An 18,007-nucleotide genomic window follows, 5' to 3' on the forward strand; every position below is an offset into this window, starting at 1 on the left:
AGGTTCAATGTATCTTTTGATTTGAAAATGTTTTACCCTGCCTTGTAACTTGTGCCAGGGTATTGCGGTTCAATCTGAGCTATAGATCTTCATGCCAACTTTCCTTTGCCTTAGATTCGTTAACAAACTTCATCCACGGCTCACCAATCATTTAATCAGTTCCAGCTCATCAGCTTCCTTCATTAGATAACGCATGCAAACATTTAATGCATTCTGTTATAGCTCGGTTACAACTCAGTAACAACTCGGTGAATACTAAACTTTACTCGGTAGACATTCTGCCTTCATTAACCGATATCAATAACCTTAGGGTTTACCGACTAGGTTCTTTGCTTGATAACATAGTAAAGTATTAACCTTTACATTTTACAACATATGTATGATGTTAAAACAATCTAAAACATCATGATCTCATCATTCTCTGACTCGGTAATAGTTTCCCATTAATACCTTACTCATCCCCTTATTCATCATATTCTTTCCTATGACTTTTACCAACATCTTTATAATCTTTAAATCATACTTCTCAAGATATGGCAACATAATACTTAATTAGAAAATCAATTTCTTGACATCAATGAAAAAATAATAACATCAAGATAGTAAACATCCTTAATCAGTTATATCCATAATCATCAACAACCTTCTCAATATCCTTATGAAATGCCAACAATCTTTCATTGTCTATTATAATGCTATATTTCCAACAATCTCCCCCTTTGGAATTGCTGTGATTCTGAAATGCTGAAATGCTCTCCCCCATACATTAGACTTCTCCTATTTTGTTCAGTAGTCTTTCCAATTTGTAGTCTTCTCATTAGTCTTCTCCCCTTATATTAGTCTTCTCCCCCTTTGACAACAATGCCAAAAAGTAAAGAACTAAAACATAATTTCTTCTTGTATGAAGTGAATTCCTGCTGTTGTGTATCAATTCAATCTCGGTCAGAGCATTTTGTCTTGAATTCCCATTCCCTGTAATAATTCCTGTAATATTTCTTGTACACCTTTAGAAAACATCCTAAAGTGTATAAATCAACATCAACTCCCAAAATATATTCGATGGAGTCATTGGATTGATGCTTTCACTGAACTCGGTTAGTGAGTAGAAGATAGGGGTAGGACCCATAACTTACTTCTGAGATATTCAAAAGTGTCCCTTGGCAGTGGCTTGGTGAAGATATCTGCTATTTGTTCCTTTGTGCTAACATACTCCAACACCACTTTCTTCTCTTGAGCTTCTTCTATAAGATAATGATATTTGATAGAGATGTGCTTTGTCTTAGAGTGCATAACAGGATTCTTTGAAATATTAATGGCACTAGTATTGTCACAGAATATAGTTACTGGCTCGGTAACTTTCTCATTTATACCTTCCAATAGTTGTTTGATTCATGCAATGTTGATACAATTCAATGCTGCAACAACGTATTCAGCTTCTGCTATTGACTGTGAAACACATCCTTGTTTCTTGCTAAGCCAACTCATTAGTCTTTCTCCTAAAAAGAAAGCTCCTCCACTTGTGCTTTTTCTATCATCAATGTTGCCTACCCAATCAACATCAGTATAAACTCTTAAATCAAAATCATTTCCTTTTTGATATACTAAGCCATAATCCTCTATGCCTTTCAAGTATCTAAAGATTCTTTTGATTTCTATCATGTGTGTTTCCTTAGGATCTGCAGAGAATCTTGCAACTATACGTACTGCATGTGCTATATTTGGTCTACTGTGAACAACATATTGTAGCTTTCCAATCATGGATTGGTAAAGTGTCTCATCAACAGATGCAGATTCATCATTCTTTGATAATTTACAGTTGGTAGTCATAGGAGTACTTACTGGTTTTGAATCCTCCATTCCAAATTTCTTCAAGATTTCCTTTATGTACTTGAATTGAGTAATGAAAATCTCATTTTTCATTTGCAGTATCTATAAACCTATAAAATACTTTATCTCACCGATTAATGACATCTCAAATTCTTTGCTCATTTCATTTCCAAAGTTCTTGCATAAAGAGTCATTTCCACAAAATATAATATCATCAACAAATATGGCTGAGATCAGTATTCCATTATCATCATTCTTCATATACATATTGTTGTTCTCACTTGTCCTTATAAAACCAATCTTAATCAAATAAGAGTGCAATCTTTCATACCATGCTCTAGGTTCTTTTTTCAAACCATATAAAGCTTTGTTCAATTTACATACCTAATCTTTATTAGTGTCTTCAACAAATCCTTCAGGTTGTTCAATAAAAACTTCTTCTTCTAATATTCCATTCAGAAATGCAGATTTGACATCCATTTGATATACCTTGAAATTTTTGAAAGTAGCATAGGCCAACAATGTTCTTACCCCTTCAAGTCTAGCAACAGGTGCAAAAGTTTCACCATAATTAATTCCTTCTTCTTGAGCATAACCTTTGCAAACTAGTCTTGCTTTGTTTCGAATGACCTCTCCTTTTTCATTTAGCTTGTTTCTGAAAATCCACTTTGTAGTGATTACATTCTTGTCCTTAGGTCTTGGGATTAGTGTCCATGTGTCATTCTTCTTGATTTGATCAATCTCTTCTGTCATAGCATTTATCCAATCTTCACTGTTAAATGCCTCTTTCACTATTCTCAGTTCAAATTCAGATATCAAACATGTATTCTATCTCAGTTTGTTCCTTGTCATCATTGGATCATCCTTATCAACTATAATCTGACTTGGTGCATGATTTCATCTAACATACTTGGCTAATACAGGCTCGATAGGCTCTGTATGATCTTCTTCATCACTCGGTAACTGGATATTCTCTTCATTTTCTTCAACAATCTTCTTGGTAAGACTTCTCAGTTGAACATAGACAAATTCGTCATAGTCTTTTGGTTCCTTGGAATTTCCTTCATCATATCTTTTTGCAAATTCATCAATTTTCACATTTGCACTTTCTACTATTTTTTTAGATGATTTGATCAGACATTTAAATGCTTTGCTTCTAGAAGAATAACCTAGAAATGTTCCTTCTTCACTTTTTTGATCAAACTTGCCATTTCTATCATCTTCATGAACATAGCATCTACTTCCAAAAATTTTAAAATAACTTACATTAGGTTTCTTATCATACCAAATTTCATATGGTGTCTTCAAAGTACCTTTCTTCAATTGAACTCGGCTCAAGGTGTAAACTTCTGTGCTTATTGCTTCTCTCCAAAATGTTTGTGACACCTTCTTTTCAATCATTAATGTTTTAGCACAATCCACAATAGATCTGTTTCTTCTCTCGGCTATTCCATTCTGCTGTGGAGTTCTCGGTGCAGAGACTTGTCTTTTAATACCATGATCATTGCAGAATAAGTTGAACTCATCAAATGTGAACTCTCCTCCTCTATCTGATCTAAGACATTTCAGTTGTCTTCTTGTTTCATTTTCAACTCTTGCCTTGTACCATTTAAACATTTGAAAATCTTCTTATTTTTCTTTTAAAAACATTACTGACATCATCCTTGAATAGTCATCCACAAATAATATGAAATATTTATCACCATAATAACTTTGAACTTTCATAGGACCACAAAGATCAGTGTGCATTAGATCTAAAATTCCTTTAGAAGTGTAAGACTTACTTGTAAAGCTTGATCTTGTCATCTTACCCATCTGGCATCCTCGACACATAGCATTCTTAGGTTTTTCAAGACTCGGTAGACCTCTTACTCAATGCTTCTTACTTATTTTGATCAGATTATCAAAATTTACATGACAAAACCTTTTATGCCATAACCAGGCATCATCAATCTTTGCATACAAACACTTGTTACAAGTTGAGTCAAGGTGAAATGTGTTACCTTTTGTTTGTGTCTCGGTAGCAGCTAACTTCCCATTCTTGTCATGAACTTTGACAATTCCTTTTTGAAATTCTATTCGGTAACCTGTGTTGTTTAGCTGTGCTACAGTTAACAAATTGTATTTCAAACCTTCAACCCAATAAACATCATTGCATCTTGCATTATCAAGAAGTGTTATAGATCCTTTACATTTCACCGGACATGGTGCATCATTACCAAATCTAACATAGCCTCCATCATAATCTTCTAATATAACAAACTTGTGTTTATCTCCTGTCATATGATGTGAGCATCCACTATCTATAATCCAAGAATCATTAGTGTTTATGTGAGATATTAGGGCTTTTTCTTCATACCTTTCTTCATTTGATCCATCTTTGATAGCCACATAAACTACTTCCTCTGTATCAGCCTCATCTGATTTATCATCATTGGATTCCTCATCAGCTATTAGGCATGTCTTTCTATCTCTTCTTTTGAAGTCTCGATGTCCTCTGTAATGATTATCTTTCTATCTATCATCTCGGTAATCTCTCTTTTCAGTAGAATCTTTGTCAAGATAGTTAGAAGCCATATGTCCTATCTTATCACAATTGAAACATTTCAAAGGTAGTTTTCCTTTATACTTACCTTTGCCTCTCGGTAACCTTTTGGCTAATAGTGCTTCAAACTCTTCTTGCTTTCTGATTTCCTCACACTATTTGTGTACTGCCTCCATGTTCTTACGAAATCTTTCACTTGCTCCACTGTGATCTCCTTCAGAGTACTTATACTTTCTTTCATTGAAATCATTAGATTCATCAAGATGAAAAGAACTAAATACAGATTCAACTTTATTTACCGAAGATCCACTGCTATCAAAGTTACTCAATTCAAATGCATGTAGCTTACCAATAGTAGCATCTAAAGAAACTGGCATATTAGGTACATACCTCAATTCATTGATTGCAGAGACTCAGATTGCATAAGCTGGTAGAAGGGTTCTTAACAACTTACTTGTTATATCCTTTTCTTCAATAGTTCCACCTGCTCCTTTGATTTGATTGACAATATCCTTTAGTCTTGTATTGTACTGAGTTATGTTCTCACCTTCATTCATCCTCATAGTTTCAAGTTGTCCTCTTAGACTATCTACTTTTTCTCTTTGAACATGTTCATCTCCTCCATATATTGATATGAGCTTATCCCACATTGCCTTTGCATCATTGCAGCCTTCTAGATCATTAAACTCTGAATCGGTCAATGCAGATGTTATTTCAATCATTGCTTGAATATGTTCTTGCTTTGCCTTCATCTCTTCCATAGTCAATGGATAGGTGCTCGATGTAAAAAAATCATTCTCTAGATAGTATACAACATATTCTCCAACTCCTGATAGATGTAGCTTCATCCTTTTCTACCATGTAGAGAAACTTGACTTGTTCAGCTTTGGTGCATCCCTCTTATACATCTTTGGATCTTTAACTCAAGTGCATTTAAAATTTCCTTTCGGAGTCCAAAGCTCTGATACCAATTGATAGTTCTGATACTTAATATAAGTACAAATCCAATAGCCAACAAGATGAGAGGGGGGGGCTGAATCATACAAACTTAATCATCCATAAAAACATCAGATTCAACCTTGGTAACATATATTTCAGTAATATAACCAAAATTGTTAAACATGCAAACTCAAAAGCATATAAACATCATAAACCTCATAACACCAGATTTAACATGGAAACCCAAATAGGGAAAAACCACTATGGGATTTTGGACCCACTAAGAAATATACTCTTCTAGAGCATGCTCGGTTAAAAGCAAATCCTGTTAAAGATTACAAACACATTGCTAGATGTGACCTGGTTAAGGGATTTCCCTCAGATCTGTTAGGATCTTCACCTTGTTAGAAGTGACCTTGTTAAAGGATTTCAAACACTCAATCAGAATGTCACCTTGCTAAAGGGTTTTACAAATAAGACTATTAAGTCCACTCGATTAAGAGATTTTCTGTCACTTTCACAAAATAATAGTAATAAAATCTATCTACAACTTCACATCTAAAATGCTAAAGCAGATTCCTATTTGTTCAATACAATCTAGACATAGAACTAATCTTGTCTATTTGTTGGGCTTCTATACTCTGTTATTCAAACAGGTCTTCAAGCTTTTGTGCTCGGTAATCACTATGTAGCATCCCTGTGCATACACTTGCCCGCATACATTGTTTATCAATAGTTTCCTATTTATAAACAATTAGGTAACCGCTTAATATCCTTGATCACATTTCCCATGATCAATCATAGCCATTAGATCTTCGATCTAAAAACATTTTACCCTACCTTGGAACTTGTGCCAAGGTATTGTGGTTCAATCTGAGCTATAGATCTTCATGCCGACTTTCCTTTGCCTTAGATTCGTTAACAAACTTCATCCATGGCTCACCAATCATTTAATTAGTTCCAGCTCATTAGCTTCCTTCATTAAATAATGCATGCAAACATTTAATGCATTCTGTTATAGCTCGGTTACAACTCGGTAACAACTCGGTGAATACTAAACTTTACTCGGTAGACATTCCGCTTTCATTAACTGATAGCGATAACCTTAGGGTTTACCGACTAGGTTCTTTGCTTGATAACATAGTAAAGTATTAACCTTTACATTTTACAACATATGTATGATGTTAAAACAATCTAAAACATCATGATCTCATCATTGTCTAACTCGGTAATAGTTGCCCATTGAATACCTTATTCATCCCCTTATTCATCATATTCTTTCCTGTATCTTTTACCGACATCTTTATAATCTTTAAATCACACTTCTCAAGATATGGCAACATCATACTGAATTAGAAAATCAATTTCTTGACATCAATGACAAAATAATAATATCAAGACAGTAAACATCCTTAATCAGGCATATCCATAATCATCAACAACCTTCTCAATATCCTTATGAAATGCCAACAATCTTTCATTGTCTGTTATAATGCTATATTGCCAACAGGAAATTGTTATGTAATCCTATTGGACCGACATGAAATCAGATTCCTTTATAAGGACATCATGTCTAGGGTTTTAGGTTGTTGATGTGGATATAGTAAAAGTTTATGTTGTTGCTAGGGTTTAAGGTGATTGAGGAATTAGAGAGAATATGAATGTGTAGAAGATTGAAGTAATGCTAGAGTGCATTAGGAATGAGCTATCAAGGATCTAACCAAGTAGTCTGTGCTACTAGCTAGATCAAACACTTGTTGATTACTCACATCTTTGAAAAGTCTGTAGCCCTTAACCGGGTAGGCCCAAAACCCTTTTGTAAATCCTCTAACAAGGTGGTTCACATCTATGGATCTAAAATCCTCTAGCAAGGTAGTCTTTAATAGGACTTATCTCTTAACAGAGATTGAGATTCCTAATAGGATCTGTTCTGGTAAAGAACATTGTAAGACCTTAACCGGTCTGGTTCCTATTCTGTAGATAGTTACTTGTGAGTTCCATCTCACCGTGGTTTTTCCCATTTAGGTTTCCATGCCAAAATCTAGTGTGTTATGGTGTTTTTGCTTCTGTGTGTGAATGCATTATTAGCTATTTGGTTTGCATGTGTGTTAACCGGTTTGTCTGCTAAATTGTTTTATTGGTTTACTATTAGTCTTACAAAGTGTTTAAGTGCAGAGATTTTTGGTATACTAATTCACCCCCCTCTTAGTATTCATCAATTGGTATCAGAGCCTACCTTTCTATAAGTTTAATCACTTGGAAAGAGATTTGTGGGAATACTCTATAAGGGAATTTATACATCGGCTCACTCAGTCTGAACAAGCCTATGATGATCTTATGGTCAAATACAAGGCATCTCAAGAAAAAAGGAGAGAACATGCTGAAAAGCTGATGGAGCTATCTGAAAATAGTTCTTTAGATAAAGCAGACATGGAATCTCTAATTGCAGAAGTAAATAAGTTGAATGAATCAAACTCCAACCTGAGAAAGGAGTTGGAAGGACCGACTATTCGGATGTGTCAAGAGCTTGAGAATCGGAGGAAAGCTGAAGATCTGGTGAAAGAAAGAGATCATGAGATCTTCAAGCTGAAACAAGAGGTTAGTGCCCTAACTGCTCAACTCCATGCAAGCAAAGTGGAAAAGGAAGACATGCAAGGAGAACTGAACATTGCCATCTCTGAGAATGAAAACCTGTTGGAAACAAATGCTGCTATTTCCAAAGAACTCTTTGAGTCAAAGGAAATACTTGCTAAGTTCAACAAGAGTACTGTCAAGCTAGAGAAAAAGCTTGAATTTGCCAAACCGGTCAAGAATACCAATGGACTTGGTTATTCCGGTCATGAGGAAGGTGAGACCTCTAATAGAAATGCTGGAACATCAAAGAAACAACTGGCATCAAAGGATAAAGGTAAGAAAAAGTTTAAACATGTTTTCTTTAACTATCTTAAAGAAGGACATACTGCAAATGTGTGTAGGAGTAAGGCTTACAACAATTTTCCTTATTTCCTAAATGATAAGCTTAGATCCTATAGATTTAATGATAATTGTTATGCATGCAACAAGTATGGGCATAGAGCATCTAAATGTAGGTCAGTTATGAACAACATTGATAGATATCCTCAAAGGACCCAAGGAACTGGTCTTGAACCTTTTGTGAACTGGAATCACAACCGGTTTAATGCCTTCTATCATCAGCAAAGAAGCGGTGGCTATCAAGTGGCAACTAGATGGAGAGAAAACTGTATGGTCTATCATGGTCATGGTCACACTACTGCAACATGTAGAAGGAAGAATGGAAACATGAACAATGGACCTTGGAGAGCACCTGGATTGGTCTGCTATCACTGCAACAAATCGGGTCACATTGCCAGATTCTATAGATCAGGAAAGAACATATCTGATGATATACCGGTCACTCTAGAAGGAAACATTGATGTTGACACTATTCAAGTGGACATGAACAAAACCTGGAAGAAGAAACCAATGGTGTTACAAGAGGAACCAGTTTCTGCACCTAGTGTGAAAATCACGGAACCGACAAACTAAGCTTCAGAAAAGCTTAGGGGGAGCAAACAGTGAAATGTTTCGAACCCCCAGTTTACACCGGTAAAAGACCTTAACCAGTATGTGATACCTATCATTTGGCAAAAGACCAGAAATGGTAAAAAGGCAAATTAGGGTTTATGCCCTAATGGAGGAGCATTAATTACGGTAGGTGAGAAATATCCTTAAAAGGATTTTTCAAATCAATTCTCACTATCAATTTTTGAGCGAAGAAAAGTTTTTCAAAGAGCAGAGTAATGAAAAGGTGATTTGAGCTGAGACTTTGAGAAATTGAGAAACCGCGAAGGAGATTCAAATTCAAACTGCAAACGGTCAAGTGGAGAATACAAAGTGGTGATTCATCAACCAACGGAGTGTGAAATGAAGGAGAATCTGCAAGCCCTAAATTCATGTGTTTTAAAAGGTATTTCTCGAGTTCTTAAAATTTCTATCATGGCTTCTGCATCTCATACCAGTTCTAGTGCATATGTCAAGTCTGCAAGTTTTATTCAATGAAAGTCTAAGTATAATGCCCTATCACAAGTCTCGGCTGGTGTGATAGTAGAAGAGGGAATTTTTGACTACATAGATTGCAAGATTGAAGACCTAGGGTCTCTAGCCATCCACTCCTAGTTAGGTTTATTTTGTGGAAAGGATAAGAAGATCAAACCAGAGTATGATATTTTAGAGAAGAAGAAGCTCCACAATGTTGTTTACTTCCTGGAGGATTTCATAGAGGATCATATAAGGATCATTTTGAGCAGAGTCCATGGTGACAAGATGTACCTAGAGAGAACACATGATATCACACCACAGGCAATTCATGTAGTCACCAGATTCTACAACACAGGGGAAGTGCTAGCCCTAAGGACGGTAAGCAAAATTGAAATGTCCAAGCTCACCGGTTCAGTGAGTGACTCATGAGGCATGACAGTAAATTCTATCAAGGATGATCTGGTTAAGTATACCTACATGGTGATAGGCTACCAGACATTCTCTGCCAATAGAATTAACTCTGTATCTGCTGCAGCAGTAAATGCCGCTTACCGGATGATAATGGAGGATGCATCATTTGACCTATGCACCGATATGCAGAGACAACTCCTGTTGAATCTAAAGTCGATCAAACAGGATAATGCACTAAGGTTCAAGTTTGGGCAACTACTGGTTGGGTTGTTCTTCTATTTCCAAGGCTACTTTCCAAGAGTAGGAGATGTCCAGTGGTCTGCTAACCAACCAGTGACTAAGCAAATTAAGGAAAGCATTCAAGCAATTGGAACCGATTACCCAGATGTTCTGAACAAGTATTTTGATGAGTTCAGATGGAAAATGAGCCAAAGAATGAGAATATTTGGTGACATCATCAAGAAATATGAGGACGATATCTGTTTCACCATCAAGGTGGATCAATGCATAATGGAGGCTGTTGAGCCTAGAATGGAAGAAGTGGAGCCAATGGGCTATGAGGTGATGAATGATATGCTGGAAGGGTATGCCTCTACCCTTATTGCCTCACGGCTTGATCCTAAGGCAAAGAGGACCGGAACCTATCTGGAAAGAGTTACACCGGTCGAGGAACCCACTACAAAGAAAGGAAAAGAACTTGTAGTGAAGAAGGCAAAGGCAATGCCTGCAGCATCAGCATCAGTTACAACAAGAAGTCCAAAAGTGACCAAACGGTCACCGGCCAAGAAGAAACCAGAAGCATCACCGGCTAAAGTCTTCGAGAGGAAAAGGAAGACAAAGAGCACTACACCAGACTCAAAGGAAACTATGTCTAAGGAGTAGCCCAAGAAGGTGAGACAGACAAGAAAGAAGACAAAGAATGAACCGACATCATCTACACCGATAAATATTGATATCTCCTCCTATAAACCTTTGACACAATGTCAAAGAACAATAAAGAATATTAGGAGAAAATTGCTTCATGATTTAGTTGAGTATTTTGATGACTTTAATGATGATGAAAAGAAAGTGTTCGAAAAGGAAATAATTCAGTATTTATGTGTTAATGACCGGTCACCTTCAAAAATTAGATTTAAAACATCGACTTCTTTGTATAAGTCCTTAGACAATAAATGGCACATTGCCATAGAGAAGGAACAGGAAATGAGAGAAAAAGTTTTTGCTGAACATTTTCTTGATATATCAAATTCAGAACTGTTCGATGTATTGAACAAATACAAAGGTCTTTTCTTCATGTGAAGAAGAAGACTCCTGTTACTAGAAGGGAAGGATAAGGAAGTTCTCAAGGATACACCACTCGTGCTCTACAAGCTCTGAAGATGCATCGAGTAGCTGAAGCCAACCAGCAAGCTGAGAAAGAACCAACTATAATAAAACTAGATGAAGAATTTGATGATGAAGGAAACCCAGTTGATGAACTGGTCGACACTATTGATGTCGATACCCTAGACATAGAAGATGTTACTCAAGAAACACCATCTGAGACAATAGGACAGGAGCAACAGGCTGAATAGCTTGATAAGCAAGCCAAGTATAGACAGGAAGTGGCAAAGGAAGAGGCCGAGAAGAGGAAAAAGGATGAAGAAGAGAAGAAGAAGAAGGATGAAGAGGAGAAGAAGAAAAAGGATGAAGAACTGAAGAGGAAAAAGGATGAAGAAGAGAAGAAGAAGAAAGGTGAAGAGGAGAAGAAGAAGAAGGATGAAGAAGAGAAAAAGAAGCAAGAAGATGAAAAGAAAAAGAAAGAAGAGGAAGATAAGGAAGAGGAGAAGAGGAAGGAAGAAAAGAAGAAGAAGAAGGAAGAGGAAGAAAAAGAAGAGAAGAGGAGAGAAGCAGAGAAAAGGAAGAAGGAAGAGGAGGACAAAGAAGAGGAGAAAAGGAAACAAGTAGAGAAGAAAAAAGTAGAGGAGGATAAGGAAGCAGAGAAGAGGAGAGAAGCGGAGAAGAAGAAAGCGGAAGAGGACAAGGCAGGAGAAGCGAAGAAGAACACCCAGATGGAGACTCTGAAGGCAACCGGGAGTCAAGCCAAACCAACTGATGTCACCACTCCTATCGATCTCTAGTCTGCAAGTGAAATGGAGCTAATGCAGAGCATCAAGGTTGCTCAAGAGCGCCTTGAAATTATTCAAAGGAAGAAGGAGGAGGATGTAATTCAAGCGGATGTGGAAACTCTTACCGGTTTGATACCCAGTACAAATCTTCCCAACACCGATTCATCACTAGCAAAACTTAAGCTCCTATGCATAGTAGTGGATGATCAGGTGTAGAGCCTAGAAGAGGCAGCAGAGGCAAATGTCAAGAAGGAGCATCAAAAAGATCTCAATGTAGCTTTAGTGAAGAAGTTGAATGAGCTCCAGTCTGAACTGAAGAAAGAACAAAAGGATATAAGGGACGCTCTAGATGAGGGAAATCTACTCCTCAATAAGATCTGTGAACCCCCTATTCTATGATGATGTACTAGCTCATAAGCAAAAGCTTCAAATGGACTTGTAGTCCTACATGAGCACATTGAAGTCACCTTATGATTCCCTTACAACTTATGGGCAAACCGTTCACTGGTTTCACATCCAGTCAGCAAAAATGGAGCAAGAGATTAGCACCCGGTCTAGAGATTTGTAGGAGCTACAACTGGTTCTACTCCCACAATTGCAAATTCTTTAGAAGTGCTATCTAAACTTGGATGCCTTGACTATTACACAGGAGATGAGCACAATTGATGCCATGGAAGAACAAGTCTCCCAGATGTAGACAGAAAAAGAAGTAGCCACCTCCCTACTTGAGTCCTGGTCTTTGTCGATGAAACAATTCTTGCAAGACTTTAAATCTATTTTTGACAAGTATTATTCCTTATTGTCATAAACCTTTATTATTTTAATATCAAATGGAAACAAGGTTGTACTTTGTCATTGTTGGCAAAGGGGGAGAAGAATTCTATTTGGGAGAAGTATCTGGTAATCAAAATTTTGATATATGCTCTGAATATCTCAATGTTTATGCTCTTTATGCAAAATTGTTATACATTATATTGCCAAAGGCATAGTGTATATGCTTAGGGGGAGCAATTTTTCTAATGGCATGATTTTGTTGTAAAACACTTAGATGTCAAAAATTTATTTTCCTAAGTGTTGCCATTAATGCCAAAGGGGGAGATTGTTGGCATTTTTGATGTTTATGTTGTGATTGTCATTGATGGACACACACTTGCATTGAGATCCCCTTTATATGTATGAGCTAGATCACAACTGGTATGTTGTATTATAGTCTTTAGACTATTGATGTTTTGCATAATGTGTTTCCTGGTCTGAAGTGGCATGTTGACCTCAAGCGGTTCGTAGACCCCAAGTGGTATGAGGATTAAAGCGGCATAACACATTTTTACCAGTCTTCATTTTTTGTCAAACCGACAACCAACATTTTGTATGAATTGGTAATACTTTGTGATGAGTTACCATCCACCCATTGTTTGATGGTGCCAACACCTAAACGGTGCTTTTTGTGTCATGGTACCAAGTATGTCCAGGTTCATTGAACCTAGGAAATTGTTATGTAATCCTATTGGACCGATATGAAATCAAATTCCTTTATAAGGACATCATGTCTAGGGTTTTAGGTTGTTGATGTGGATATAGAGAAAGTTTATGTTGTTGCTAGGGTTTAAGGTGATTGAGGAGTTGGAGAGAATATGAATGTGTAGAAGACTAAAGTAATGCTAGAGTGCATTAAGAATGAGCTATCAAGGATCTAACCAAGCAGTCTATGCTACTAGCTAGATCAAACACTTGTTGATTACTCACATCTTTGACAAGTCTCTAGCCCTTAACCAGGTAGGCCCAAAAGTCTTTTGTAAATCCTCTAACAAGGTGGTTCACATCTGTGGATCTAAAATCCTCTAGCAAGGTAGTCTTTAATAGGACTTATCTCCTAACAGAGATTGAGATTCCTAACAGGATTTGTTCTGGTAAAGAACATTGTAAGACCTTAACCGGTCTAGTTCTTATTTTGCAGATAGTTACTTGTGAGTTCCATCTCACTGTGGTTTTTCCCATTTGGGTTTCCACATCAAAATCTCTTGTGTTATGGTGTTTTTGCTTTTGTGGGTGAATGCATTATTAGCTATTTGGTTTGCATGTGTGTTAACCAGTTTGTCTACTAAACTATTTTACCAGTTTACTATTAGTCTTACAAAGTGTTTAAGTGCAGAGATTTTTGGTATACTAATTCACCCCCCCCCTCTTAGTATTCATCATGGTATTAATGTTTTGGATTCTAGTATTAAAGTTTTAATTGCTAAATGTTCTGGTAATCTATGACAACTGATTCACCCCCCCTCTCAGTTGTCTTCCGGTTATTTGAACGGTCTAACAATTGGTATTAGAGCTTTGGTCCTCTCTGCAAAAAGTTTAACCGCTTGAGGAAGATCCTCTGGCATCTAACAGTTTAAGTTCATCTAGTTCATCTGGAGATATTTTTCAGAGAGATATTCCTAGGCTTGATGGAACAAATTACACAGTATGGAAGATTCAAATGGAGACTCATCTAAGATGTCTGGATAAGGATATTTGGGAGATCACATAGAATGGTGTTACACCTTATAATCTGGCATCTAATAGCCCTCCTTCAACAAACTTGGATAAGGATCTTGAGAATGATTATAAAGCAAGAGAATCCCTCTTGTGTGCACTTTCTGATCAACAAATAATGGGATTAACTAACAAATCATCTGGAATGGCTATATGGGATGAGTTGGAGATTTGTAATGAAGGTGACGCTACTGTGAAGATTGCTAAACTTGATGGTTACCAGGTGATATATGAAAACTTGAAGATGGATGAAGATGAAAGGATCACTACATTCATGGAAAGGGTAAATGAGATTGTTGTGGTGGAACTCTGAGTGAAGATGAAATAGTTTCTAAAGTTCTGAGAGAACTACCACTGACTTACAAGATGAAGGCTACGACAATTAATTAATTGAGAATAATAGCTAATACTTTTGTCAACAGAGATACCTTGGTTGTGAAATTATCTTCTTTTGAGCTTGAAGAATTTGGACCTTCTAGAGCTATGAAGTCTGAACCTCCTTTTCAAGCATCTGCATCATCAACTGGTAAGAAACATTAGAAAGCTGTATATGCAAAGGAATTGGATGATATGAAGAGAGAAGATGATGAGTTTGAGAAACTTGAAGCACTATTTCCAAGAAGAGTACCTAAAGGACTGGTAGGAAGTAAGTATGAAGGAAAAACACCTTTTGAATATTTTGCATGTAATAAGATTGGTCATTTTGCATCTAGATATCCTGAAAGGAATTCAAGATTTGAAGAAAGAGTTAGAAGATCATTTAAGCCTAACCGTGGATATGAAAAAAAGTATAAGTATAGGAAAAATAGAGAAAAATCATGCTACATAGAGGATGATGAAGGTGTTACTAATTCTAATGATGAATGGTCAGAAGACTCTGCTAGTGTTTTTGGCAATGGGAAGGAATGGGTGTTTCTGGCTATCAAGGAAGATGTTTTGGTACTAGAAGAGAATATACCTAAAGAAAAGGAACTTGCTGCTAAAATTTAAGACAAGGATGAATGGGTAATTGGCAGTGGATGTTCACATCATATGACTAGAGATAAAAGGAAGTTTCTATCCTTGCAAGAATTTGATGGTGGTCTAGTTAGATTTGGAGATGACAAAACATGTATGGTCAAAGGAAAAGGAACTATGTCATTGGATGGTAAGAACAATACTGATAATGTTTATTATGTTGAAGGTTTAAGACATAATCTTTTGAGTGTAGGTAAATTGGTGGATAAGGGATTTCAATTACAGCTCAAGGATAAAATATGCAAAATCATTAACAGATCTGGTTTGGAGATTGCAACCAGTACATAGACAAAAGGTAATATATTTCATTTAAATTTTGGTGAGAAGACATGTTTGATTGCACAAATTGATGAGAGTTGGGTATGACATAAGAGGATATGTCATGTGAATTTTGATTTCACTGTGAAGATTAGATCAACTAAGGTAGTTAGAGATATACCTAAGATTGTGAAGCCCTATAATCCGATATGTAAAGAATGTCAAATGGGTAAACAGGTCAGGACCTCTTTTAGGAGTATACATGATAAATCTAATGATGTTCTTGATCTTATTCATACTGATTTATGTGGCCCTACTAGAGTTAAAAGTTTTCAAGGTGATAGATATTTGATGCTAATCATTGATGATTATTCTAGAATGATGGTTACTTTTCTAAGGGAGATATCTGAAGATTTTGAAAAGTTTAAAAACTTTAAAGATAAAGTTGAGACAGAGACATGATTAAAGATTAAATGTTTGAGGTCAGATCATGGTGGAGAATTCACATCTGGTAAGTTTAATAATTTTTTTGAGAAGCATGGTATTAGGAGACAATTTTCTACTCGCCAGACACCTCAATAGAATGAGTTGTGGAAAGGAAGAACAAAACTATCTTGGATGCTGCTAGAACAATGATGATGGAAGCTAGTTTACCTCATAGCTACTAGAGAGAAGCAGTGAGAACAATGGTTTATACATTCAACATAGTACATATCAAAGGAGAAACCGGTAAGACACCTTATGAATTATGGTTTGGCAATACACCTACAGTTAAGTATTTTAGAATATTTAGTAGTAAATGTTATATTAGGAGAGATTATATCATTGGAAAATTTGATCCTAGATGTGATGAAGGAATATTTATTGGTTATTCTAATGAAAGCAAGGCATATAGATGTTATAACAAGAGATTGTAGAGAATTGTGGAGAGTGCCAATGTCAAGGTGGATGAGCTGAATAGAAGTCAAATCGGAGTTTATGAGCAAGAACTAGTGGTGAAAATGATTATATCTGAATCGGTAGCACCTTTATTAGAACAAAGAGTCAGAAGACTCCTAGGCACGTGAGATTGAGTCATTTAGAAGATCAGATCATTGGTGGTACGGGGGCACTTAGCAATATTTTTGTTGAGTTTGTTTCCAGGATGTTGGAATCATGTTTTTTTTTGTTTTTTAATAAGGCCAAGAGACCATTAAGAGTGTGCTCAAATGATTGTAAGGGACCTAAGAGTCTTTGTTTGGCCAATGTTGTCTTGTGAGCTCTTAAGGATGCCAGGTAGAGCACTTAATAGGATAAGTTGTTTTTGGGTTAATGTAGGTTGGTTGATGTTGTTTTGAGATTGTTAAGGTCATATGAGTCATTTGAGAGTGACCAAGTTTGGGTTTGAGCACAGTTTCTCACCTATACAACAATTTGCAAAAGTTGCTCACAACAACTTAGCAACATTTTTAATAGACCAGTAGTTAGTTGGTTGTGAGAATTTGTAACTACTCTAAGGCTAGTATAAGGTTTGGAAAGACCGATGATAATCAGTTGTTGAAATATTTTGATCTGAAGGAAAATAAACAAGTTTTGGTTTCCTATTCGGTGTGTTCTTCCAAGTTTTTGTTATTCTTGCAAGTTTGTATGACCTGTACGGATTGTGAATCCAAAAACAGGGTCATAGATTGCTAGAATGGTGTCTTACTTTCATTTTGTTTTTTATTTGGAGTCTTGAAGTGTTGTAGTTTGTGAACCATTTTTGTTGCAGGCAAGTCTAAGAGCCCTAAAAAATAGGGTTTTGAGAGTAAAATGGCTCCAACCTAACGTTCCAAGGTAGATTTCCTCTCTGAAACCTTGTGGAATGTTATGTTGAAATGTGTTCTATGTTTTATTTTTGGTTTTGAGATAGGGGAAGTCAAAACAAAGATTTGCCACCATACCATAAGCTTGCAAGTTGAGTTGGTAAGCATTAGGAATCACGGATAACAGGCCCTAATTGGGTGAATCCAGTGGGTGGAAGTGAAATATGATTAGAGTGGAATTCCATATGGAAGTACAAACCCAAAACTATCATCAATTAACTTAGGAAATTCGACCCGTGAAGGAGTTTTGAACCATCCCTAGTTTTAAGGCCTAGAAAGGGGCAATTAGGCCTAGTTAACTAGTAAGGATTATATATGTTAGTGAAAAAAACAACCTCCAATTTTGAGATATTGTATGTAAACCCCCAAAGGGTGTCTGGAATGACAAAGAGCTCATAGGGTTGTTTAGGAAGTTTAACTGGTGAATGCAAAATACCTTGCTAACAGGGCTACTAGAACCGATTAGGCCTAAAAGTGAAGTTTCTTTGTAA

This window comes from Cryptomeria japonica, chromosome 11, assembly GCF_030272615.1.
Source record: "Cryptomeria japonica chromosome 11, Sugi_1.0, whole genome shotgun sequence".
NCBI lineage: Eukaryota > Viridiplantae > Streptophyta > Pinopsida > Cupressales > Cupressaceae > Cryptomeria > Cryptomeria japonica.